Raw genomic sequence first — 26265 nt, 5'->3', positions numbered from 1 at the left:
ATTTTCTTGTATCACTGAACCACTGAGAAGAACCAAGTTTTTCATAGTTGATCATCACACAATCTTGCTATTATTGTATATGATACATTCCTGATTCTACTTTTTTTTGCTCAGCCTTAGTTTGTGTAAATCTTTCCAGATCTTTCTAAAATCACCTTGTTTATCATTTTTTATAGAACAATAATATTCAATTACTTTCATTTACCATAAATTATTCAGCCACTCCCCAATTGATAGGTATCCGCTCATTTCCCAATTCTTTGTTACTACAAAAAGAGCTTCTGGAAACATTTTTGTACATGTGAGTTCTTTCCCCACTTTTATGATTTCTTTGGGATACAGGTCCAGTAGAGACACTGCTGGATCAAAAGGTATACACAGTTTTATAGCCTTTTGGGCATAGTTCCAAATTGCTCTCCAGAAATGGTTGGATCATTTCACATCTCCACCAACAATGCATCAAGGGTTCCAATTTTCCCACATCCCCTCCAACATTTAACATTTTTTTCTATCATCTTAGCCAATTTAAGAAGTGTGAGATGGTACCTCAGAATTGTCTTAATTTGCATTTGTGTAATTAATAGTGATTTAGAACATTTTTTTCATATGACTATAGATGGCTTTAATTTCTTCACCTGAAAACTGTCTGTTCATATCCTTTGACTATTGATCTATTGAGGAATGACTTATTCAATTACTTTTTAAAAAGAAAGCACATGAGTCTTGCTCTTCCAGCAATTAAACAAAAACTTACTCTTTGTGAAGTACTTTGAGATTCTTAAAGGAAAAAAAATGAAGCAGAGGAGATTCTCTCTCTTGATTTTGACCTATCTCAATTTTTTCTCTAGTTTCAAAACCCTCTCCTGAAAAGCTTATTCCCTAGCTGTTTTGCTACCACAGAAGCCCCGGAGAGGAAAAGGGAGGCCCAGAGAACTCCTCCACGTATTTCCTGGAGTCGGGAGGAAGGGAGATTAGATCCTCCAGCAGAGAAGGAGACATGTGCCTTGTTGTGCCTTGTCTATGACACACTGTGTAAGCATCAGGGGTGGAAAGTCCTCCAAGACTTTGCCTAAGGGTCTGCTCTCCATTCCTTCATGGGCTGCCTCACAACATATCCAAGAAACACCAGCCCTTATGGATAGAAGGGCTGCCATGTCTTCCTCTAAAAAGATGGGATGGCATAAGGCTATAGATATGGAGATGGGGTACTCCTCTAAAAATTAATTGATTGATTGGCTGATGAAAAGCAAATGTATTTTTCTATAGCTAGTGTCATCACTAACTCCCAGCCCCAACTGACTTGTGTACAAAGCAACAGAACCTTAATTTTTCCATTTGATTAACAGAGTCAACTTGAACTTTGATACTGAGCTTCTTAACTGGAACAACATGATAACCAGCTAATACTAGGACAAGTTGACACTGCCATCAAGACACTGCCTAAAGCAATGGAATGCTGGATTTCTGGTCAGAATACTTGGGTTCAAAACTGTCCCTGCCACTTACTATCTATGTGAACTTTGACAAGCCACTTTTCCCTGGGACTCAGTTTCTTCATTTACAAAAGGAGCGGATTGGACCAAGTAACCTCTAAAGTCCTTTCCAGCTCTAAATCTATGATCCATCCTGCTATTATAGGGATTAAAAAGACCATTAATGTTTACCTCGTGGGTTTTTTCTGTATCATTTGTTGTTCAGTTGAGTCCAATTCTTTGTGACCCCATTTGGGGTTTTCTTGGCAAAAATATTTGAGTGGTTTGCCTTTTCCTTCTCCAGTTCATTTTATAGATGAGAAAACTTAAGCAAACAGAGTTGGTCACATAGCTAGTGCTTATTTTATAGTTATTTTATATATTCTATTTACTAGAGCTCCTTGAAGGCAGGGTAGGCCTAAACTCAATTTCTTCTAGCACTTAGCACTATATTCTGCACATGGCAGACACTTAATAAATGTTGATTGAATTTAGACTGAATTAAGATCAGAAATGTAGAGTTGAAAGGGACCTGAAAAGTCAGTTCTCATACCGACTAGCCCTAATCCAAGGGACTCAATATGGATAACTATTGTCCTTTTCTGAAGAGAAACTCACCCCCACCAAACAAAGGACTCTGAATCCTGGCTAGAACATTGTGCAGATGGGATTGAGACGGAAGAACAGGAAAATCTCAACAGAGCCCTCTGTGGTACAAATTATATCCCCAAAGTCAAGATCTAATGGCTTAATACTGCACTAAGACTTTTGGGATGCCCTATATGTTAAAGGTAGTGTTCAGAGACTACTGTATTTGAATATCTGCGATTGCTGAATAGCCATTTTGATGACTCAGAGAGTTCTAATTATACCAACTGCTCTATAAGAGAAGGGAGAGAAGGCCCTAACTTTGTGTAAAGATTGAACAAGCTCCTAAAGAGAATTGAAGTTGTATGGGATGTTCAGAAAGGACTAGCATTTCCCACGTGGGGGCTTATATCGTCCTTTTTGGGGCTGCTCATCCACATTTGGTGTTTATCTGCCACCAGCTCTCACCTGTGATTCTAAGAAGCTATCACATACACAGCAGCCATACCCCAGGAAAACTGTTTCAATAGACAGGCTAAATTGGGTGAGAACCAACAAGCCTGTGGTGAAGGAAGGGGACCCCAAATACGTGATGACTCCCCTTGACAAAATGGATGCATTTCTTTTTTGTTTGTTTGTTTGGAACAATTTCTTCCGATGGCCATGAATAGCTGCAGCAGGTGCTAGGGAGGGTTTAGAACGTGGTTAGACATGAAAAAAGCAAGGGGATCCACATCATCCCAAGCCATCACCAGTCACCTGGACTTGTGTTTTGCCACTGTTCTCTGATGATGCTAGAACAGAGAGACTGCCAACTGTGTGACTCTGCCTCCATTAAATCCAATTCATGCCAAGACATCATCCTCATGATGTCATTTCTTCTTCAAAAAATAAAGGATAAACTACAATAATAGAAGGTTGTGATCAAGCCCATGGAGTACATGTCTATGCCAGACTGGCTTAGATTCTCATTGGTTGTTAATGTAATTATGGCTACATGCATGACTACCACCTCAAAACCTCTCCCTCCAAAACTGGTACTATTAATCAGGAAGAGAAAGGAGTCTATGAGCATGAAAAACTTGCCAAGAAAACAGAAAGCTGCCTCAAAGTCCAAGACACATTCCCAGATAGGAACCCCTGAGGCCAAGTGCCTAACCCTAACCCTAGATCACCCAATCCAGGTGATTGGATTGGATCGATCTATCTCATTCTCTGCAGCAGACTGAGACAGGTTTATTAGGAAGCAATCTAATGGACAAAGTCATCTTTCTTTTTTTTCTTGAAGTTTTTTATTTTCAAGACATATGCAAGGATATTTTTTCTTTTTTTTTTTTTCATTTTATTTATTTATTTATTTATTATTTAATAGCCTTTTATTTACAGGATATATGCATGGGTAACTTTACAGCATTAACAATTGCCAAACCTCTTGTTCCAATTTTTTACCTCTTACCCCCCCCCCCCCCTCCCCTAGATGGCAGGATGACCAGTAGATGTTAAATATATTAAAATATAAATTAGATACACAATAAGTATACATGACCAAAACGTTATTTTGCTGTACAAAAAGAATCAGACTCTGAAATATTGTACAATTAGCTTGTGAAGGAAATCAAAAATGCAGGTGGGCATAAATATAGGGATTGGGAATTCAATGTAATGGTTTTTAGTCATCTCCCAGAGTTCTTTTTCTGGGCATAGCTGGTTCAGTTCATTACTGCTCCATTGGAAATGATTTGGTTGATCTCGTTGCTGAGGATGGCCTGGTCCATCAGAACTGGTCATCATATAGTATTGTTGTTGAAGTATATAATGATCTCCTGGTCCTGCTCATTTCACTCAGCATCAGTTCATGTAAGTCTCTCCAGGTCTTAAGGATATTTTTTCAACATTAACTCTTGCAAAACTTTTTGTTTCAATTTTCCTCCCTTTCATCCCACCCTCTCTCCAGCAAGTAATCCAATATATGTTAAACATGGGAAAAATATATGTTAAATCCAATATATGTATACATATTTATACAATTATCTTGCTACCCAAGAAAAATCAAATCAAAAAGGAAAAAAATGAGAAAGAAAATAAAATACAAGCTAACAACAAAGAGTGAAAATGCTATGTTGTGGTCCACACTCAGTTCCCACAGTCCTCGCTCTGGACTCTCTTTATCACAAGACCATTGGAACTGGTTTGAATCATCTCATTGTTGAAAAGAGCCATGTCCATCAGAATTTATCATCCTATAATCTTGTTGTTGCCATGTATAATGATCTCCTGGTTCTGCTCATTTCACTTAGCATCAGTTCATGTAAGTCTCTCCAGGCCTCTCTGAAATCATCCTGCTGGGCATTTCTTACAGAACAATAATATTCCATAATATTCATATACCACAATTTATTCAGCCATTCTCCAATTGATGGGCATCCACTCAGTTTCCAGTTCCTTGCCCCTACAAAAAGGGCTGCCACAAACATTTTTGCACATGTGGGTCCTTTTCTTTCCTTTAAGATGTCTTTGGGATATAAGTCCAATAGAAATACTGCTGGATCAAAAGGTATGCACAGTTTGATAACTTTTTGAGCATAGTCCCAAATTAAAACCATCTTTCTTGGAAGGAATTGGGAACAGAGACCAAAGAAGGCTCATTCCTAGAAATCAATGGTAGTCAGACAACAGTCAGGTTGGATGGGTGCATGACTAATGTGTGCACCTGAGAAAAAAATGTAGTGTTGATGTGAGAAAGCTTTAATTCAAGGAGCTAGCATTGGGAAATGAAGGTGGAGCTTAGTTTGGAGGTCACCTAGGACCATGAAAATGTCAGCTGATTATGAACTTATCCATTAATGTGTTGATAAATGTTTAAAAACGAGCTCTCTGGGTTAAAAATTATGTATGATACACTTTTAAGTTTAATCTGCATTTAATATATACTTCCTGCTATACTTTCTTAAGTCTAAACAATCAATAAACAAAAGATAAATATCTCTTTTGTATGTTTATCTTTTTCTAAGATGTAAACACACTGAAAATTTAATGATCAGCAATATTTGAGAATAATTCTACTGAAGTCCCTGAAAGAGTTAGGACTCAATGGTTTATGTTGGAGTGAGTCTAGAGTTCTCTTAGGAAGTTAGTTGTTGGCAATAGGAGAAAAGTGGAAACTTTGCTTCTACTATATAGTGAACTGGAGAACACTTTTTGTCATATCAGTATTGCCTGGGACCAATACCAGTTTACCCAAGATACTAGAAGCCCCTTACCCAGGATATTAGCAACATACTATAAATAATAAGCTGGAACTCAGTACCTGAACATTTTATTTTATTTTCAATTCATGGAACAAAATGAGCATTTATTTCTATGCTTATTTGATAATAGTATAATAGCATGATTAAAAAAAAAAAGATGATTGTACAAGAAACTGCAAATCTACAGTACATACAATGTTCTGTTTTCTCCAAATATACAACAAGGTTTTCAAATAAATTTCTTTTTTTTTCCTCTCCCCTCCCCAATTCCTCCATATCCAGATGGCCATCATCCATGTAGGTCTATAAAAAGATAAAAATAAGTGGTAGCCTAGAGCAGGGCTCCTTAAACTTTTTTCCACTTGTAACCCCTTTTCACCTAAGAAATTTTTACACAACCCCAGGTATATAGGTATATAAAATGAGAATACAAATCAAGCATTTATGGATAATAAATCATATTTTCATGACCCCCACATTCAGTTATGCAACCCCATATGAAGTTCCAACCCACAGTTTAAGAAGCTTTGGCCTAGAACATCCTCACATCACCAATTTCTCCAATTTAGGAATAGAATTGTAAATATTTGACTTTAGTAATTCTATGGTTGGACTAGTTGAAAAAGCAGCTCAAAAGGTGTACAAAGGTGTTCTCATTGCAAGATGATGTGAGAAGTGACCCAGGAACAACTTATGTTATTGGGTTCTAACCTTTTAAAGGGTGATTCATGGGGAAATTCCCTTATGTGTAATGGAAGATATCAGAAACAACTTGAATGACCAGATGATTGGTAGTATTATAAAGTCTAGTTGTCCATATAGATCATTCATAATTGAGGCACAGAAACAATGTAAGAAGATATGGATATGTGTGGACTATCAAACTTGGAGTAAGAGAATAAAACAAAACCAGCCCACTTTGCCAGATACATGCACAATATGCCTTGGATAACTACGACAGTCGCTTTGATTTGATACAGTAGATACTACCAGATGTACAAGTAAGATGGAAAAACAATCACTTTTTTCTTCCCCGGGGGGAGTGTGCAAGTTTAAAGTATCCCTTCAAGGCTTCTCAGGACAGTCCTTCTCAGGACTGACTAGCTTATGAGAGAGTTCAGAGATATGAACTACATGAAAGTATAGGAGATCCTGTAAAGCTTGGGCTTCCCTGGGTCATTGGAGAGCTGGACAGAACTGGGAATATGGACAATAAATGTGTCAAAAGTACCACAGTTCACTTGCTGGAGATAGCAAATTTTAACTAGGGGAAGGTATTAATTAGGATATTCCCGATCAATTGATTTCATTCTCCTCTATCAACCTAGTTGAAAGTCAGGGGGTAGGTAATTGTGACCACAAGGTGTGAATATTTAAAACAACTATAAAGAAAAGTTTTCACTTTTTCATCCCCTTTATAAAATGGGAAGAAAGTTATCTTTGACAGAAATAGAGGAACAACTAGTTTGGGGCTTTCCTTCTTTGGGAAAGATAGCATATGGCTTCCTCCCCCCAACAGTGAAGAGCACCAGCTGTGGAGTCAGGAGAGAATCAGCACTAGTTGTGAGGAGGGCTAAAATTGCAAAGAATAGGGTCAGGTAGCAAGCAACCTGTTAGCAGAAACACTGTGCTGGTGGGGATGGAGTACTAGTGGGGAGCAATATGAAGACATTGAGAAAATAACTTTTAAAAGATAATAATTGTATCTAATGGCTGAATGTAAAGGTAATCACACTAGTAGGGATTTATGAGCTATAGTTTTAAGGGCTAGCACCTGCAAAGCACTTTTATGATCGTCATTGTCATTATTAACAAGCATTTATTTGCTCCAAATCACTAATAATTAGAAAATTTCAGGTTAAAGCAACTTGGAGATTCTACTTCATGTCCATCAGATTGGCAGAGATGACTGAAGAGGAAAATTACAAGTATTGGAGGAACTACAGGAAAACAGCACAATCAAATAGTGTTGGTGGAGCTGTGGATTGGTTCAGCCATTTTGTGAAATTTTTGGAATTATGCTCCCAAAGTTTCTAAGCTGTATATATTCTTCCACCTAACTACACTCAAAAACAAACACCAAAGAGATCAAATATATATGTATAATAAGTATGTGTGCCCTCCCTTTTTTTAAAAAAATAAACTGGAAGCTAGGTGGTACAGTAGATAGCGTGCTGGGTCTGGACTAAGAAGACATCTTCCTGAGTTAAAATTTGGCCTCAGACATTTACTAATTGTGTAATCCTGTTCAAGACACTTAATTCTGCCTCAGTTCCCTCATCTATAAAATGTCCTGAAAAAAGAAATGAAAAATCTTTGCAAGAAGAGTTGTACAAGACTGAACAGCAACAAAAAATGAAACTTAAGGGGAGGTGACTCCAATTGAGGAATGACTAAATAAATTATAGAATACGAATGTAATAGAATATTATTAGATTGTAAGAGATGATGAAATGGATAATTCAGAGGAAACTGGGAAGGCCTCTATGATGCACAGTGAAATTAGTGGAACTAAAAGAATGATTTATACAATGACAAAAACATCATAGAGAAAAACAACTTTGAAAAACTTCAGAACTCTGATCATTGCAATGATAAATCAGGATTCTAAAGGATGGAAGATGAAGCATGCTACCTGCCTCCTGACAAGGAAAGTGATGAATTCAACGTGTAGAATAAGAGTAAAATAGATGTGTGTTAGAACTTTTTATGACCAAAATGGAGATTTGTTTTCTCATGATTTTTTAAAAAATTATTCATTTGAGTGAGGGAAAGACAATAAATTTATGTAAAAATTTTTTTTCAAAAGAGTGAAAAAACTCAATTATTTACTAATTATTATGTATCAGATACTGGCTAAGTTGTAGGAATCCAATGAAAACCAAAAACACTGTCCCTGCCCTCAAAAATCTCATATTCTAACAAGGAGACAACACAGAGACAACCATGTACATATAAGATATATGGGCTATCCACAGTTGTCTGGATTCTTGTCTTGCACTGGACTTTGGCTTTGGAGGAGAGAATGAAACTGATGACTTTTTGAAACTCTGTCTCACTTAAATCCAATTTACAAGCAAGTCAAGACATCACCTTTGTGATGTCCTTTGTCCTCTTTGAAAAGGAAGGATGAACAACAGCAGATATGTACAATGGGAAATAATTTCAAAGGAAAGGTGCTAATAGTGGGGATGACTGGGAAAGGCTTCTTACAGAAGGTAGGATTTTGAGCCGAGTTTTAAAGGACGCCAGAAGCCTAGAAAAATTGGAGAGAAGGGAGAAAATTCTTGGAATGGAGTAAAAATCAGTGAAAAGATGGGAACTCAAGAAATAGAGCATCATTTGAGAGGAAGAAGGCCAGTGTTACTGAATGTTAAAGTATAGTGAAGTAAAAGAAGACAGTAAGATTAAAAAGACTAGAAAGATAGGAGGGAAACAGCCCTTTGAAGGGCTTTAAAAGCCAGAGAATTTTCTACTTGATCTTAGAGGTGATAGGGAGCCATGGGGGTTTATTGAGTTGGCAGGGTGAAGGGTCAGATCTGCATCTTAGGTACTTAGGTAGATAAGTGAAGGATGGACTGGAGTGGAAAGAGACAAGTTTTACCTTCTCCCCTTTCCCCACCCAGTCAGCAACCTTTGAGTGCTGAGTTGGAAAGGAGTGACTTGTCCAAGTTTGCACAGGTAGTAACTGGCAAAGTCAGGATTTGATCTCTAACCCTAGATTAGTCTGTGTGCCCTTTATTTACATTGAACTATACTCTAATGGAAATAGAAATAACCTAGAAACCAAAACGGCTTCCATCTCAGCATTTAGAGGAACGGTTGCCTGGGGAGCCTCATTCCTTTTTAGGGATGCCCTTGCTTCATGGGCCACCTTGGATTAGCAGACACACCCAACTCTTCTGCCTTAGCATCCCAGCCTGCAATCGGTGGAAGCTCCGATGCGATCCCTAGGAGCATCTGCTCTGGGCTCCTAGCACACACTGTCCATGAGGCAATGCCCTACCTGGAGTATAACCTCCAGGGGTGTGTAACCAACCAAGCATTAAGCTCCCATCTTCAGTATCCACACACCACCACCTGGTGGACTTAAGGAGGCTCTCCTAGATGGCTAGGAGAGCAATGATTAAGAGAGGTTTATTTAAGTGTCTTCTTATCAATCAATCTTCTTTCAGAAGCTGGTACCATGACTGTTCTCCCGTTTCTAGGGCAAATCCTTTACTAGCTGAAGCTTCCCGTTCCTTCTATTCTTCCTGCTGAGTCAGCCAGATCACTCTAACTGTCACCAGCTGTGTTACCCGAAGGCTTGCCCTCTTAAAAATAAATAAATAAATAAAGGCTGCCCCGTTATGGGAAGCATCAGAACCCATATGTTTGTAGGTTTGCATGGGAATCTGTGCTGTCTAAAGGCAGTTGGATATAGCTAAGACTGTGGGGGACTTTTAGTAACTCAGGAACGGGATTTTGCTATGGACTGAAGGCAAGGTGGAAGGATGGAGAAGTCTCCGAACCAGAGAAGGGGAAGAACCCAGTGTGCTCATTCTGATCCTTGGGCCAGACAATGGAAAGCCCTGGTCGTCCTGAGATTCCCAGTGAATTCAGGGAGGCTGTCTCAAAGGGTTTAGCTTCTGTTAAGGGCAGGGGTATTCTGGTAAATATTTAACAACTGGCTCCAGGGGGGAAAAATGGTACTCACAACATACTCTGCTTTATTAATACTTTCTTAAGGCTAGACAATCCATAAAACAAACCCAAAGTGATTTCAAAACCACTGATCCCACTGAAAATGTAAAAACTCAGTTTTTGAACTGCCTCTAGCACAGCCCTGGTCGAGGGCAAATTCACCAGATACCTTATGGGAAATTTATTGGGATTGCCCTGGGTTGGAATAATAGCAGCTCCGACACATATTTTGTCTTTACAACCACCCTATGTGAAAGGTGCAATCCTTGTTTCATGATGAGGAAAAAACGATCTCAGAGAAGTTAAGCCGGGGAATCCCACAATTAGTAAATATCCAAAACAGGATTTGAACCCTGGCCTTCCTGCCTTCAAGCTCAGCACCAGATTGTGAGATTTCCCCTATTCTAAGTTACTTCACTGCATCCTCCACCCTCCCTTCTCTTTCCTCCTAGGAGTGCCCTTTATGGCTCATATAGGCTCTAAAACAATCTGCTAGACGCACACCCCATCTCCTTTTATCTCCGGGCTATCAGCATGTATTGCAATGCACACATGGCTTAGGGTATACATCCCCCAACCCTTACTTTCCAGGTTTGGCTTAGATCCAAAAGTGTTTGAAAGCTAACTTCTGAGCCAAGCCTCTCCCCATATTTCATCTTCTCCAGTGTCAGCCCCTAGTTTCACAGAGGACAAGGAGCCGTAAAGCTTGCTGCCATTTTGCCCTCCTTTCCCTGTGCTCATCTAACCGTCCAAACAGGGTTTGAAGCTGATCAGAAGTCTGAAATAAAAAATGCTAGAAGAGGAGCAAAACTTGCAGATCAGACTTACTAACTGCAAAAGAAAAAAAATAAAATTTTCAAGTCTTTCCTCTTTTCCTCTTGCTTCTCGGGAGAAGGGGCAGGAAGGGTGACTGTGAGACTGGGGATGTTTGAGCGCTCTGGGCTCTTGGGAGGAGAGGCTACTAGAGGACACAGGCTGTTTCTTGTAAGGAGGGTGACTAATGCTCATTATTATGATTCAGCCTCAGCCTGGAAAACACTAAAGCAGGGGGAGGGGAGGGGAGGGAGATGACAAATCTCAGAGGCAAATGTTCTTACACTCCGAGGGACATCCAGCCAATATTCCTTAAGCTCTTGAGTTGATTAAGTTGCTGGGAAGGCTTAGGGGGATCCTTCCCCTTTCCTTCCAAAGGAGCTGCATTCTCCTCTTTCAAGTCTTTAAGACCCCGGGAGGAAGAGAGAAAGTGAAAAGTGCATATCCCCTTGTTAAAAGAGCTTCGGCCGGGGTTTGGGTTGCTTGCTGAACTAGAGTTTCTGGAGGCAGGCAGTAAACAGGAAATGGTTAAGTAAGAGCAGGTGGAGGGGCTCGCTGAGCTTTGGAGCACAGCAGGAAATAGCTGAGTGTCTGAATGGATTCAAAAGAATGTTTCGGCCCCTCCTCCCCCAGCCTCTGGCCTGGACTGCTTAACCGCCCACACTCCTTCTCAGGAGCTCCCCCTCCAAGCCTTGGCCCAGCTACCCACCTCCTCCCCCCGCCCCCCACTCCCCCAACCGAGCAAACTTCGCCCAGGCCTCTGGGACCTTCCCTTCCAGGATAACAGCGTGTTAGGAAGAAGTGACTCAAAGGGGGAAATAGGCTATAAGATTCCTAACCTTCCAGGGATGGGAGTCAAGACTTTGCAGACCTTGAGCGGTTTGGGGATGCAAAGTTTGGGTACCGTGACGAGTTCTCAGTTATTTCTTCCCCACCCGCACCCTCTCTCTGCCCTTGTTCTCCAAAGGCCCCTTTACCATGGCCTGTGACTGGGGCTACTAACTACTAACAATTCTAAGCTGGGTTCCAACCTCTAGCATGGATATAGAGTTGGAAGAATCCTCAGAGGCCAAAATAGTGCAACTTTATAGGCCCAAGAAGAAGACCTGGCCAGAGTCCTTGACTCGGGACTTCAGAGTTCCTTCTGCGTTCCACAGGCCCAGAGAACTTACACTAAGGAAATTGTTTTCTTTTCTTTTTCTTTTTTCTGTTTTAAATCCACCTACAACTTCTCAAACACACACACACACACACACACCTTTCCTGAAAGGAAAGCAGTGATGCTGATGTCCTAGCATCTTTGTCAGCAGGAGCTAACCATAGGTTTCCCAATTTCTCAGCAGCCAATTATAAAACGAGCTTTCTTTTTGCTAGCTGATTTCCTTTGGCTTACACGGCTCTGCAGGGTGTCTCCTGAAATGTAGCAGCTCACTGATCCTTGAGAGGCAACCAGGTGTGAGCTCCCCAGCTGAGGACCCATTAAGCTGGAGCTGCTTGGATCCTGTGTTGTGTTTGCATAGCATGGGTGTCTCCCTAGCAAACCTGGAGCACATAGAAAGAATGCTTTGGCTGATAATTCTAGACTAGGGCTCCCAGCATACACTAGTGACCATAGAGTGGCAACTAGAAAATTATAATTACTTGTAGCTGTGACCACTAGTGATCCTGTACACTAGCTTGACACAGATCTCACAGATGTGGTCAGGATGGTGTATGTGTTTAATTAGGTTCTGGGCCTTTAGACCCTCATACTGTGACCACTAGTGATCCTGGGCTCTAGCTTGACAAGGATCTCACAGATGTGGTCAGGATCGTGTATGTGTTGATTAGACTCTGGGCCTTTACTCATTTCCAAAATATATCGAGAATTAATTCTAATTTATAAAAAAAATCAACCCATTCTCCAATTGAAAAATGGTCAAAGGATATGAACAGACAATTCTCAGATGAAATTGAAACTATTTCTCGTCATAGGAAAAGATGCTCCAAATCATTATTAATCAGAGAAATGCAAATTAAGACAACTCTAAGATACCACTACACACTTGTCAGATTGGCTAAGATGACAGGAAAAAATAACGATGATTGTTGGAGGGGATGCGGGAAAACTGGGACATTGATACATTGTTGGTTGAGTTGTGAACGAATCCAACTATTCTGGAGAGCAATTTGGAACTATGTTCAAAAAGTTATCAAACTGTGCATACCCTTTGATCCAGCAGTGTTACTACTGGGCTTATATCCCAAAGAGATACTAAGGAAGGGAAAGGGATCTGTATGTGCACGAATGTTTGTGGCAGCCCTTTTTGTAGTGGCTAGAAACTGGAAACTGAATGGATGCCCATCAGTTGGAGAATGGCTGAATAAATTGTGGTATATGAATATTATGGAATATTATTGTTCTGTAAGAAATGACCAACAGGATAATTTCAGAAAGGCCTGGAGAGATTTACACGAACTGATGCTGAGTGAAACGAGCAGGACCAGGAGATCATTATATACTTCAACAACATTTCTATATGATGACCAGTTCTGATGGACCTGGCCATCCTCAGCAATGAGATGAACCAAATCAGTTCCAATGGAGCAGTAATGAACTGAACCAGCTACACCCAGAGAAAGAACTCTGGGAGATGACTAAAAACCATTACATTGAATTCCCAATCCCTATATTTATTATGCCCACCTGCATTTTTGATTTCCTTCACAAGCTAATTGTACAATATTTCAGAGTCTGATTCTTTTTGTACAGCAAAATAACGTTTTGGTCATGTATACTTATTGTGTATCTAATTTATATATTAATATATTTAACATCTACTGGTCATCCTGCCATCTGGGGGGGGGGTGGGGGGAAAGAGGGGAAAAATTGGAACAAGAGGTTTGGCAATTGTTAATGCTGTAAAGTTACCCATACATATAACCTGTAAATAAAAGGTTATTAAATAATAAAAAAAAAGTAAAAAAAAACAAAGACTCTGGGCCTTTAGACCCTCATACCTTTCCTTCACAACAGAGGGGCTTAGGAATGTTCCCAATGCTATTTATCTTGGCATTCCAGCTGGTGCTACCTTGGAGAACAAAGTTCTCTGAGCTCCTTAGAGAGTTGTTATTGTTCACTCATGTCCAACCCCATTTGGGGTTTTCTTGATAATAAAAACTGTAATGGTTTTCCTTCTCCAGCTCATTTTACAGATGAGGAAACTGAGGCAAACAAGGTAAAGTGACTTGCCCAAAATCACACAGCTAGTAAATGTTTAAGGTTGGATTTGAACTCAGCTCTTCCTCTATAGATCCTGTGCTCTGCTTGCTTCACTAGCTACCCTTAGGAAGAATTCTCTTTAGGGAGAATGAGTGGGATTCCTCAATCCTAATGGTGATGATGGTGGCGGCGGCGGCGGCGGCGGCATCTCTGAAGCACCATATGTCCTTTTTGTCTCCCAGAGAAGAATTCCTATTTTTTTCCCCTGAATCTCTGGGATTATAATTTTGTCAGCGATGCCTTAGTTCAACCAACATTTATTTAGTATCTGCTCTGTGCCAAGTACTGTTAAATACTGAGGATAGAAAAATGAATTATAATAGAATCTTTGCCCTCAAGGAACTCATCTATTAGGAAAAATAAGACAGGGATTTGAATAACCATAATGCTAACTAATTAATCTTTGTTAAACGCATAGGAAAAGTACAAATTTCATTGAGAGATTATAAGTACAAAATTCTCTTCTGGTTGGGACAATAAGGAAAGGGGAAGATATTATCTTTATGTAAAAAGATAACACTTGAAATAAGCTATGAAAGATGGAGGAATTTCAGCAGGAAGTGGTAAGAAGAGATTCAACAGAAGCAGGAGAGGAATAAATCAATCTGTGGAATGGAATAGTTGTTCGTTTAGGATGAGGATGATAAGAAGTGAGAGAGAAGGTTAGATTGGATTCAGATTGGGCTTTGATACCAGGCTAGGAATTTGAGCTTTATTTCACAGAAAATGGGGAGAATCACAGGATTATAAATTTAGAGCAGAAAAGGATCTTAGAACCATTGATTCTAAAGCCTCTTCTTTTAAAGGTGAGGAAATATACATAGAGAGTTTAAGGGGTTTACCCACGGTGACTCATATATATTAGACCATATGTATTGGTTCACTTGAATCTAAGTCCATTATTGTTTCAGAATTCTATACCATTCCTTTCTCCCTAATCCTATTCCTTTTTCTAAGTGTCTTATTTCTATTTATGGCACTACTACTCTTGAAGCCTAGAAGAGCCTGCAAAAAGAGATATTCCAGGTTAAGAAGACCTCAGGGCTGGTTGGATGAGGTGAAGAAGTCAGATACTAAGGGAAGCAATGGAGACATGGTCACCCTGGAGTCGGCTCCAACACACTGTCTTATGCCTGAGCCTCAGTTTCCTTGTCTTTAATGAGGACATAAAATACCTTCCCTACCCTACCTACTTCACAGAGTTGATGTGAGGCCCAAAGGATTATATATCAAGGACTTTGTAAATCTGGAAGTGTTGTGTGTGTGTGTGTATGTGTGTGTGTGTACTTGTTTTTAGTTATAGCTGATTTTTCATGATCCCTTTTGGGGTTTTCTTGGCAAAGATACTGGAACTAGTTTTCCATTTCTTTCTCTAGCTCAGTTTACAGATGAGGAAATCGAAATAAACAGGGTTGAATGACTCACCCAGGATCACACAGCTAAGAAGTATCCAACTCAGGAAAAGTCTTCCTGACTCTAGGTCTTGCCCAATATAAATGTGAATTAGTTTTGTTTTTGACATGGTGAATTTGAGGTCATGACTGGAACGTCCAGAGGAAGATGCCCAGTAGGAGGATGAAAATATTGAGGGAAAGACTGAAGTTGCAAGAGAGGAAAGATAAGGACAAAAACATAGATGAGGGACAAGTCTTACTGAGGAAAAGGACTTCCTCTCTCTGAAACAGTAGAAGAAAGAGTGGATGAACATAGGGATCAGTGACTGGACCCCCTTTACCAATACTGGACCACACATTGTGTGTAACTTATTATCTTAGCATTAGTTTCCTAGAGAATAAAGGTTAAGTGATTTGCCCAGTACTACACAGCCAGAATATATCAGAAGTAGGGCTTGACCAGTGTTCCTGGCTTCTTGGTTTGAATTTGCTATCCCCTACACCATGCTGCTGCTTCTTTAGCCTTTTTTATGTAGAAAAAAAGGAATTGAACTCACAACGGATGACCTCCTCAGTCAGAGGTAAGTTTACCTGCCAAAACTAAGAGTGAGAAGAAGGGTAGAGTTTCACACCACTTGAGGGATAAGGCTCTCTTGGACAAGTGCCTGGACAAGGCCGCCTAATGACCCAAGAAAGAGGAGAGAATGGGTGAAATATGGGTCAGATAGCTGCTCTAACTACTTCATTGGCGGAAGACATGAATCAGTATCCTTCTCCTTTTAATCCTAGGGTATTCACTGGACCCTGAAGAGGAAACTTGCCATTATCTCCCTGTGCTGAAGACCAAATAGAAAGATGGATTCCTGCTAAGGGATTATTTTATATTGTTGTTTGTCCTCCCTTCTCCAAGAGGATCATGACCAGGGAGGTGATGCCATGACATGCCAATGAATTGGATTTTAGTGAAGGAGGGCTAAAGTGTAGTTAAAGCAGAAGGCTAAGAATGAGAGATTTTTCACTTGATTTTATTATCCTATCTCTGCATTTTGAATCTTGTTCATCCTTATGGTGTTATTTACCTAGTCTTACTGAAATGAAAGGGAAATCTGTATCTGTACATACACATATAATATGTACACAAATACTTTTTGTTTGTTCAGTTGTTTTAGTTGTGTATGACTCTTTGTTACCCCATATGCAGTTTTCTTGATGATGTTACTGGAGTGGTGTACCATCTTCTTCTCTGTCATTTTACAGATGAGGAAACTGAAGTAAACAGGATAAAGTTACTTGCCCAATCACAAAACTAATAAGTGTCTGAGGCTGTATTTGAACTCATGAAAATTAGTCTTCTTGATTTTAAGCCTAGTGCTCTATCCACTGTGCCACCTAGCTACCCGTATAGACATATGCATATATCCTAAACATATATACATTTGCATATATACTTATATATTAATATTGATATTCGGTTTGTTATCTGAACTGAATATCCAGGTCATGTGAAATCTGGTGGCTTATTGGATTAATGTTGGCAAGTTTAGTGAGATTAAGATCCTCCCTATTAATCTTTCCTAGGTGACCACTGTTTAGGGGGTAGCCACCAGAAAATGGTGCTGCACATACATTGGTCAAGGAAACTTGTCAGTCTGAAGACTTTGAAACAGAGAGAATGACTACTATTTTCATAAACCCACTTCATGGGCAAGCAAATGTAATATGAAAAGTATTAGAAGATCCTCACAAATCTGTCCCTTTGGTATTCTATAATGCTTAAATTGCCATCAATAAAGAGCAGTTTCTTTGGGTACTTAATAGGATTTGTGATCTCATCAGTTTTGGAGTTCTTTCCAGTGATGTAGACCTACTTGTGCCCATTAACCTATGGTTCAAGAACAAGAGTTCATGTTCTCCCCAAAGTTTGATCTAGGGGATAGATCCAACATACTAGAGGCTTTCCTAATGTGTTGAGAATATCAGTGGAACACTTTGCTGTCATCCCTTGCCCTTGCTCATTTTCTCTTCCTGTCATTTGATTTCTTGATAATATACTTTGCCCTTGTTTTTCTTTGGAGTCCTTACATAAAGTATCCTAAAAGTTTTAGTGCCACTTTAATTTTTAATAACTATTTAAGCTATTAAATAGTTTTAAAACTATTAAAGCTTAAAATGGCACTAAGACTTTTGGGATATGTTACAACTGATAAACACCTACTATCCCCATTGTTTACCTTTCCAAGATCCCCTACATGACTTGGACCCTACCAAGTCATCACAGAACCAGGTATGCTTGTAGGTAAGTTAAAGATGGAAAGAAGGGAAGGAAAGAAGAAAGGAAGAAAGGAAGGAAAGAAGGAAGGAAGGAAAGAAGGAGGGAGAGAGAGAAGGAAGAAGAAAATTGATTCATCTTTGGTTCCCTAAAGGGAATAGTATTCCAGGTCTTATAGACATAAAGCAATGTAAAATGTAATACTGAAAAGTTGGTCATTTGATTTCATGGAAAGCTTGAGGTGAATAAAAGAACTTTGTAATTTCCTAGAAACAATATAGCTAATTTACTTCTTTCTATTTAACCATGGGTCCAGGTGGAGGCCAATCTATATTATATATGCTAGATATGCTTAGTATTGGATAAGCTCTAGAGAGTGTTCATCCTAATATATATGGGAAACTGAACAACAGACATTCTTCATCCATTTTGTCTTTCCTATGTGAATGGACAAGCTAAACTTGTCTGAATGATTACAGATCTTTTCCAAGAAGCTTTTTTGGAGCCAGATGTAATCAGCACAGTGTCATCTGCAAACAGGGAGCATCTGGAGGATCTTATCACCCACAGCTTATCTAATCTTTCTTCAATCTAGATTTAGTAGTGGATCTTCTTCTTTGCAATGGAACATCATTCTTATAGTCCTGTGTCTCTCTGATATTTGTTATCATCATCAACATGATTTCTATTTCTGTTATTTCTTCTATTTCTATTATATCTTCCAAGGAATCTTTAATAATTGTGATTTATGAATGAGACTTTTAAAATACTCTAAGGCAGTATTTATTCTAATGAATCAAATGCGTTTTCATAATCAACAAACAATAAGAAAAATGGAAATTTATATTTTCTGAATCTTTCAGTTAATTGTGAGATGACAAAGATATCTGTTGTTGATTTTATCTGTTGTTAAATTAATTCTGTGAAAGCTTGCTTGTACCCTACTAATACTCCCATAAACAATATCCTCAGTTTACATATAAGTGTCTAATAAAGATTAGGTATGGATGAGAGAGTAGGTATGTGAATCAGTTGTTACTGATATTCTCTATTCTTTTTTGTTTGTTTGTTTGTTTTTTGGTAATCTGTCATGGTTTAGTCATTTTTCAGTTGTGTCTCCCTCCTTGTGACTCTAGCTGGAGTTTTCTTGGCAAAGATACTGGAGGGGTTTGCCATCTTTTTCTTCAGGTCATTTTACAGATGAAGAAACTGAGGCAACAAGTTAAGTGACTTACCCAGGGTCACATAGCTAGTAAGATTATGAGACTGAATTTTAACTCAGGAAGATGTCTTCCTGATTCCAAGTTCAGTGCTCTGTTCATTGCACCACCTAGTTGCCCAGAATGGGATAATGAAACTTAATAAAGAATGAAATTTCCTTCCCTGAAAGGAAATTGTCTTTAATTCCATCCCCTCCAAAAAATGTCTTCAACATCCTCACAATTATATCATTTCTAGTAGAGATACTCTCTGATCCAATATGCTTTTCCCCATCTTCATTTTATATAGATCATTTCTGCTTCCTCTTTAAGCACATCTGGGATTGTTATGATAGGGTCCAAGTATGGTGAGTGACTTCACTATTCTTGGTGGAGAAAAGAGTTTGTTAAAATATATATATTTTTAATCTCCATTTTCTCCTTCCACTACATTTTTGAATGTCCTTGGAATGACTTGACTTAGTTGGCTATCTTATCAAACTTTCTTTAAACTATCTTTTTTCTATGAGACAATATTGCTCATAATCATTCATCGTTCTTCTCTCTTTTACAAATGAGCATAAATTCAAACTTGGTGTTGTCTTTGGCAGGAATTTTGGCAGGTAAGTCAGATATTTGCTGAGGAAGGTGTGTTTTTGGATCTTTTGGTCTCCTTAATATAGCGATTAATTTTATTCCTTTCAGTAATCTTCCTAATGATGTCACTCCCCTGTTTAAAAGCCTACAGGGATCCCCCATTGTCTAAGGAGTTTGGAATAAATTCTACTAGCCTGGCATCCAACGATCTCTACAGTCTGTTTCTCTTTGTGCCATTGTTCAGGTCATACCTTAATATCTATAGAGTGACCTCTAGAAAGTCTTCTCTTGCTTCAAGGTCCAACCCTAACACTACTTTTCCCAAGAAGTCTTCTTTAATTCATTTGGCAGAAAGTGTTCCTCCCCTTCTTAACTGTACTTTGTTGAGACCTGTCTTTTGCACTTATCAAATTCTAATTTGTATTTTCCTTATTTGTATGCTAAAACTTATTTTTTTGCCATGGTAGTTATTCATTCGTATCAGTTGTCTCCAATTTTTGTGATTCCATCTGGAGTTTTCTTGGCAAAGATATTGGAATGGTTTGCCCTTTTCTTCTCTAGGTCATTTTAAAAATGAGCAAGCTGAGGCAAAATGGGTTAAGTGACTTGCCCAGCGTCACACAGCTAGTAAGTGTCTGAGGATGAATCTGAACTTGGGCTTTTCTGTTTCCAGGCATCCTCTTTGCCATTTAGCTGCCCCTTGCAATTTATCTCCCCTAGTAGATAGGCAAGGATTAGCTGTTATTTCTTTTGACTCTTGCAATAGTAGGGCTTAATAGATATTTATTGAATTGAATTAAGTCTAAGAGATTTTTTTCAGCCTTCAGGAAGCTTCTATTAAATTAAAACATTCTTGGTAAGAGTAATAGCTTAAGACCTTATCATTTAATGCCTTAGGAAGAATTATGTTTCTAATTCATAGCTTGTATCAATAGAAATGAGAAACAGCGTATCTGAAAAGGATTCTCATTCTATCTCAGGACTTCCCTTCCTTCTTGCTGGGCAGATCTAAGGAGGACCTCAGATCTCTGAAAACGTTTTTGACCAATTGCAAGTCTTGGTATTTGGAAAACTGGTGACAGAAGGAGAGAGTTATGGGAGAAGCATGGGTAGACAACTAGAATAAAAGAGGACCCTGAAAAGAGGAATGGGAAGACAAAAGTTTGCCTACTTTATAATTCTTCCTAGTGCCAGCTCCATCCCCTTACCCCCAGTCCAGCCAACTGTGTAGTCAGCTAGCATGGATCATGATCAAGATGGGGAGGGTTCTTGGACTGTACCCATGATCTGGGTCACACTAGCCAGATCTTCACCCAGATTCTGCCTCTGGGCCCTCAAGCAGAACCCTCCTCCCACTATCCTTGTCAGCAACACTGGGCCTCCTGTTTAATCTGCAAGTTCTCCTCTTTGTTAGCCAAGAGCATTCTCTTGCAAACCGCAGCCTGCTTGCCTTCCCTTCCCCTGGCACTTTCCTCCTTTGCCTCCCAATTATCCACTTCCCTTTACAAATTGTCCAGACAGGTTTGGGGGATTATTTCTTTATGGAAACTGAACACAAAAGACAAAGAGATCATCACCCAGTGTGTTTCCAAATCTCTGGGCCTTTATGTGATTCTAACTACTCAGACTTTTGCTGTCTTGTAAATAAATAAATAAACAATCCCTAAAGGATCTAGACTATAAGAGAGGACCAAAATGCCCCGAGTTAACATAAAGTTCTGCAGATCTGTAGCTGTTTTAGGCCTGGCATCGTTGGGCAGGAGAACACCATTATAATAAATAAATAAAGTAAGGCTTCTATAACTCAAAAGTTTTTAACTTCTGGTCCATGAATTAAAAAAAAAAATTGATAACTTATTTAAATGATTGGCTTCCTTTGTCTTTTTAGATAATTTTTTTTGTGTATTTGAAAATATGCTGAGAAGTGTTCCCAAGACTTCACCAGATAGCCTAAGGTGTCCATAACAACAGAAAAAAAAATTAAGAACCCCCAACTTCTTATCTGGTCTCTACACTGCAAAGAGGGTTAGAATAGCTCAGAAGACAACAAAAGCCCTGCAGAGAAATTGAACGTTAGGGCTCACCTCACTTTCTAGTTTCTTCTTGCTTCTCAGATTACAAGCCCCCAAAGACCCAAAGAGTCCAAAAGTCCCTCAAGGAGTCCTCTGGACAGAAGTCACCATTTCCTAAAATGTAACTCACAATTGTTATGGCTGTAATACTTTGCCTTGCTGTTAGATGGAATAAAAAGGAAAGTGGAATTCATCCCAGTGCCAAGCTGCCTTAAGCAGACTTGATGAAGATAATATCAGGAAGAACCCAAAAAATGGGAGGAAAGAATATAAGTGATTTCTTGTGTGATCATTTCTCCCTCTGTGTGTCCTTTTCAATCTATGTCTAATCTAGCAATACTATTTTTTCACATTTTCACAAGTCACACACACACACACACACACACACACACACTTTTTAAGAGGTCTTGATCATTCAAGAGTCATTCTTCTGGGGGTATTTTGATTGTGTGTCCATGGGAAAATCTCATTCTGACTCAAGACATCAGATGTCTAACAGGCTGTTTCAGTTTGTCTCTTGGACAGTAGTTAATAGCGTGTTGTATGTTAAACCAACATTCTTGGATCCACAAAATCATTCGTTAGTCTCTGTTGTCTATTAAGCCAAAGGAAATAATTAATGAATAACATACATATTGTGTAACAGCCATGGAGACGGTTAGTGGGGGGGATGATTCATTTTTAAGGGACTCAGTAAAACCAGCATTATTTCCTGCGATGTTGGAATCTGCCTCAACACAGACATCACTTGCACACCTGCCTCAGTGTTACTAAATCAGAAATGTGGGCTATGAGGTGAGGAGAAATGTGACCTTATTGGAACTATGGAGGAGACCCAGTTAAAAGAAAGACATTGTCTAGGAGATTAAATTTCCAAAGTCTCAGGTTTACTGAAGGGCTAGGCCAAACAAAAGGGGAGGAGGAGCAGTCCAGGTGAGAGGGAGTGAATATTGTGTCAACAGAGTGAAAGGAGATGAGTGTTTTGGTTGAGGCCACAAAATGCTTGGAGGGAAAAGATACAAAATGTGATCCTTGGAGTAGATTAGATTTCTCTTCTCTTCTCCTCTCCTCCCCCAAAGAGCTGAGACAGAGGAGAAGAGAAACCAGGAAATGAGTCCCAAGATAAAGACAGCCTTTGAAAAGACCAGCACTAGGTTCCTAAATTTCAGCTCTGTCATCATGTCCCAGCACACTGTGGAAAGCTAAAGTAAGACAGCATAGGGAGTTAGTTTACAGAACCAGATAAGTCAACTATTGGGAGGGGATAATTAAGTTCTGGGTGTACAGTGAAGTGGATGCTGGGAAGAGGTCCATCTGACTTCCTTAGAACCTCCAAGTCTATTCACGGAAAAGTTAAATGGAGAGGATTTAATATCAAAGAAACTCCTTGAGAGTGAGGAACTATGTTTTATGCTTCTGTACAGTATGGCACTTACTATAAAGTCTTCTCAAATTAAGTTGTTCAATGGGTAACAAAGATCTTTTTTAATGCACTTGAAAATATGCTGAAAGGTGTTCTCAGGATTTCACCAGATAGCCTAAGGTGTTCAAAGCACTGAAAAAAAGTTAAGAATCGCCAACTTCTCCTTATCTGGTCTCTGTAATGCAGAGAGGATTAGAATAGCTCAGGAGACAACAAAAAGCCTTCAGGGAAATTGGGCATTAGGCTCACCTCACCTTCTAGTGTTTTTTCACCTGTAAAATAATCAAATCAGACTAGGTGTTCTCTAAGATTTCAATACTCAGATTCTGTGCTATACCATGAAAAAGAAAACTACCAAAAAAAAAAAAATACGGCATCTCTAGAAAATAGTTAACTATTCATTCAGAGAAATCATAAATCTAGAATTATAAACACATTAGATTCGGGATTGGAAAGACTATCTAGATAATTCACAAATCTTATTATTTACAACATCTCAATAAGAGGTCTTCTAGCCTCTGTTGGAAGACTTTGTCACTTCAGGAGAAGTATAACTTTGGATGGCTTGAGTGATGAACCAAAAATTGCTTCTCGGAAATTTCGTCATTTTACTCTCTAGAGCCAGGAAGAACAAATTGAAACCCTCTTCCACATGACAACCCTTCAAATATTTGACTACTGCTATCACATGCCTCCTAAATTGTCTTCTTTCTAAAGGTGACTGAATCCAGGGTAACTAAGGAAGTGATGGTAAAGAGAAAAGACCAGCAAATGGTATGAGCAAACATTTCTCAAAAGAAGAATTAACAACCACACTAAAGATTACTCTAAATCCCCAATAAGAGAAAGTCATTTGGAAAACAACTACAAGCTTTTACTCAACATCCAATAAACTGACAAAGATGACAAAAGATAAAAATAGTTTTGGAGGACTGCAGAAAGATACACAAATATATGCTATCATTCTGCCAAGTACTTTGCAGTTGTGGCAAACATGTGTCTAAGATGTCTACACTTTTTTACTCAGAGATACCACTGCAAGGTATATATACCCCAAAGAGTTCAAAGACAAAAAGAAATGTCCTATATACATCATGATATTTACTGAAGCTCTTTTGTCATAGCAAAAAACTAGAATAGCTCATTGATTGAGGAATGGATTATTGGGGAATGGGGAATCATGGTACATTAATGTAATGGAATATTCCTATGCTGTAAACAATGAAAAAATATGAAGAATTCAGAGAATCAAGAGAAGGCTTATATAAATAAATACATAATAAGATAATCAGAATCAGGAAAACAAGATAGATAATGTAACAATAACAACTAAACCAAATGCTGCCTAAATATAAGGATAATGCTTGGCCCAGAGAAGACGTGAAAAAAAAAAAATACTTCCTCCCTTTTTTGCAGAGGTGGGGAGATATGAATGTACAATACCATACACATATATAATATGTGTATTACTTATCAAATACAGTTGAAGTATTGGTCAGTTTTTCAGAACTGTCTTTCCTTTCTCTTATTTATTCTTTATTTTAAGAGATGGTTTGGTGAGCAGTAGTGGGCAGGGATATCCTGGGAAATTAAGATCATGTAAAAACAAAATAAGAAAAATAAGAAAAAAGAAAGAAAAAGTAGATCTGTAAAATAAAATAAATAAATAAAATAGACTTATTAAAGGGAGTCATTTAGTCACCTTAGAAGAGAATACTGTGGGCTTATAGTGGATTTAATGTCTTTACTCTTTACTAGGTATACTAGGTATACTAGGTACTTGGTTTAAGCAAATCCCCAGATCACTAAAAACAACAAAACAAAAAACCTGATTGACTTATAAATGGGTTTATTAATAGCAAAATCCTATAGCACATTTGAAATAAGGCTTCATTTGCAAAAATGAAATTGTGTAATTAGCATGTTAAGTATACTAGTATTAGGATGAGACTAGTAAATAGCTCCTCAATTGACACCAGATATTGATGTCCCCAAATAGCTTTTACAGAAGGATATTTACTGAAAAGTTATAGAAAGAATCAAAGTATAAAAACATCCCTTCAAATGAGAGGGAGGGGCATTCTCTTCTCTACCATTTCAGTCCTTGAGGTGAGTGGATTATATGTTAACTGGTTGCTATAAAGCATTCACCCCAACAAGTTCATATCTGGATGTAGTCTAGCTGATAGACAACTTCCTTGTGATAGCACAGGTATGGCAGCCAATGGGTTAGTGCAGAACTGGGATGGAACTTTACATAGCTAGACTGCTGGCAAACTCTGGTATGGACTTTTGATCTTTTAGGATATCGCAAGGCTATGTAACAAAGGGGAGGAGATAAAAATTGGAGGTTTCCATCCCAGAAACAAGCTTGTATAGGAGGCTATATAGCCTCTGGAGCTCTGAGATTCATCGTTCACCTCATAGCCATAGGGAAGGAGAGAGAGAAGCTTTCTCTTGTTCAATCGTTTTCAATTGTGTCTGAATCTTCATGACCCCATTTGAGATTTTCTGGACAAAGGTACTAGCTCGTCCTGCCATTCATTTCTCTAGCTCATTTTTTACAGTGAGAAAATTGAGACAGACAGGATTAAGTGAATTGACCACTGTTACCCAACTGGTAAGTATCTGAGTTCAGATCTGAAGTCAGGAAGATGAGTCTTCTGGGTTAACAAGGAGTTAAGAGACTTTGCAAAGTCACAAGTCATTAAATGTCAGAGGTTAGATTTTTAACCTACGACTTTCTGATTCCAAGGCCAGCTTCCTATGCCTTATTTACTATGGCACAGCTGCCTCTTTTAATCCCCTTTTTATGGGTCACCTCTTCATCTATTTGAAGACATAGTTTATACCCTGTCTTCTCTTTTCCAGGCTGAACATCCACTTTCTTCAACCAATTCTCCTATGATGTGGTCTAAGTCCTCTCACTGTCTTGGTTTTTCTCCGAATCATGGCTTTCTTTTTACTTGTAGCTCTTCACCCGAAGGAAGTTTGAGGAGGGAGCCAATGAGACTTGAATTTCCTGTCTCATATCATCTACCTTCACACAGTCTTCTCTAGTGCTCAGGAGGTGACTTCCCAACCAAACTCATTTCACTTGGCCACCTCTTATTTTTTGATTGGACTTGCCCAGAGCACACCTGCTTCTTCTCACTCTTAGATACAGGCCCCCAAATCACAATTTTCCATGGGGTTGGACTTCAAAGGAGGATCTTGAATCGTATACTCATCTGCCTCCCTCAACT

General features: G+C 38.8%; 1 long non-coding RNA gene across 4 annotated transcripts in view; it reads left to right on the top strand.

The window, feature by feature from the left end:
- Window positions 1-16774, top strand: part of LOC111720629 — a 157652-nt gene extending 140878 nt beyond the window's left edge. For 3 of the 4 annotated variants that reach the window (XR_004232041.1, XR_004232042.1, XR_004232040.1), the window contains exons 6-7: window positions 849-1032; window positions 1347-1717. This is a non-coding gene — a long non-coding RNA (uncharacterized LOC111720629). Of the gene's footprint in view, window positions 1-848; window positions 1033-1346; window positions 1718-16249 lie in introns of those variants that run through there. The other variant, XR_002770239.2, reaches the window with a different exon arrangement.
- Window positions 16775-26265: the final 9491 nt, after the last annotated feature.

This window comes from Sarcophilus harrisii, chromosome 2 (assembly GCF_902635505.1).
Source record: "Sarcophilus harrisii chromosome 2, mSarHar1.11, whole genome shotgun sequence".
In the NCBI taxonomy this organism is placed as follows: Eukaryota; Metazoa; Chordata; class Mammalia; order Dasyuromorphia; family Dasyuridae; genus Sarcophilus; species Sarcophilus harrisii.
The sequence above is the reverse complement of the archived record's forward strand: the minus strand, read 5'-3'. Positions and strand labels throughout refer to the sequence as shown.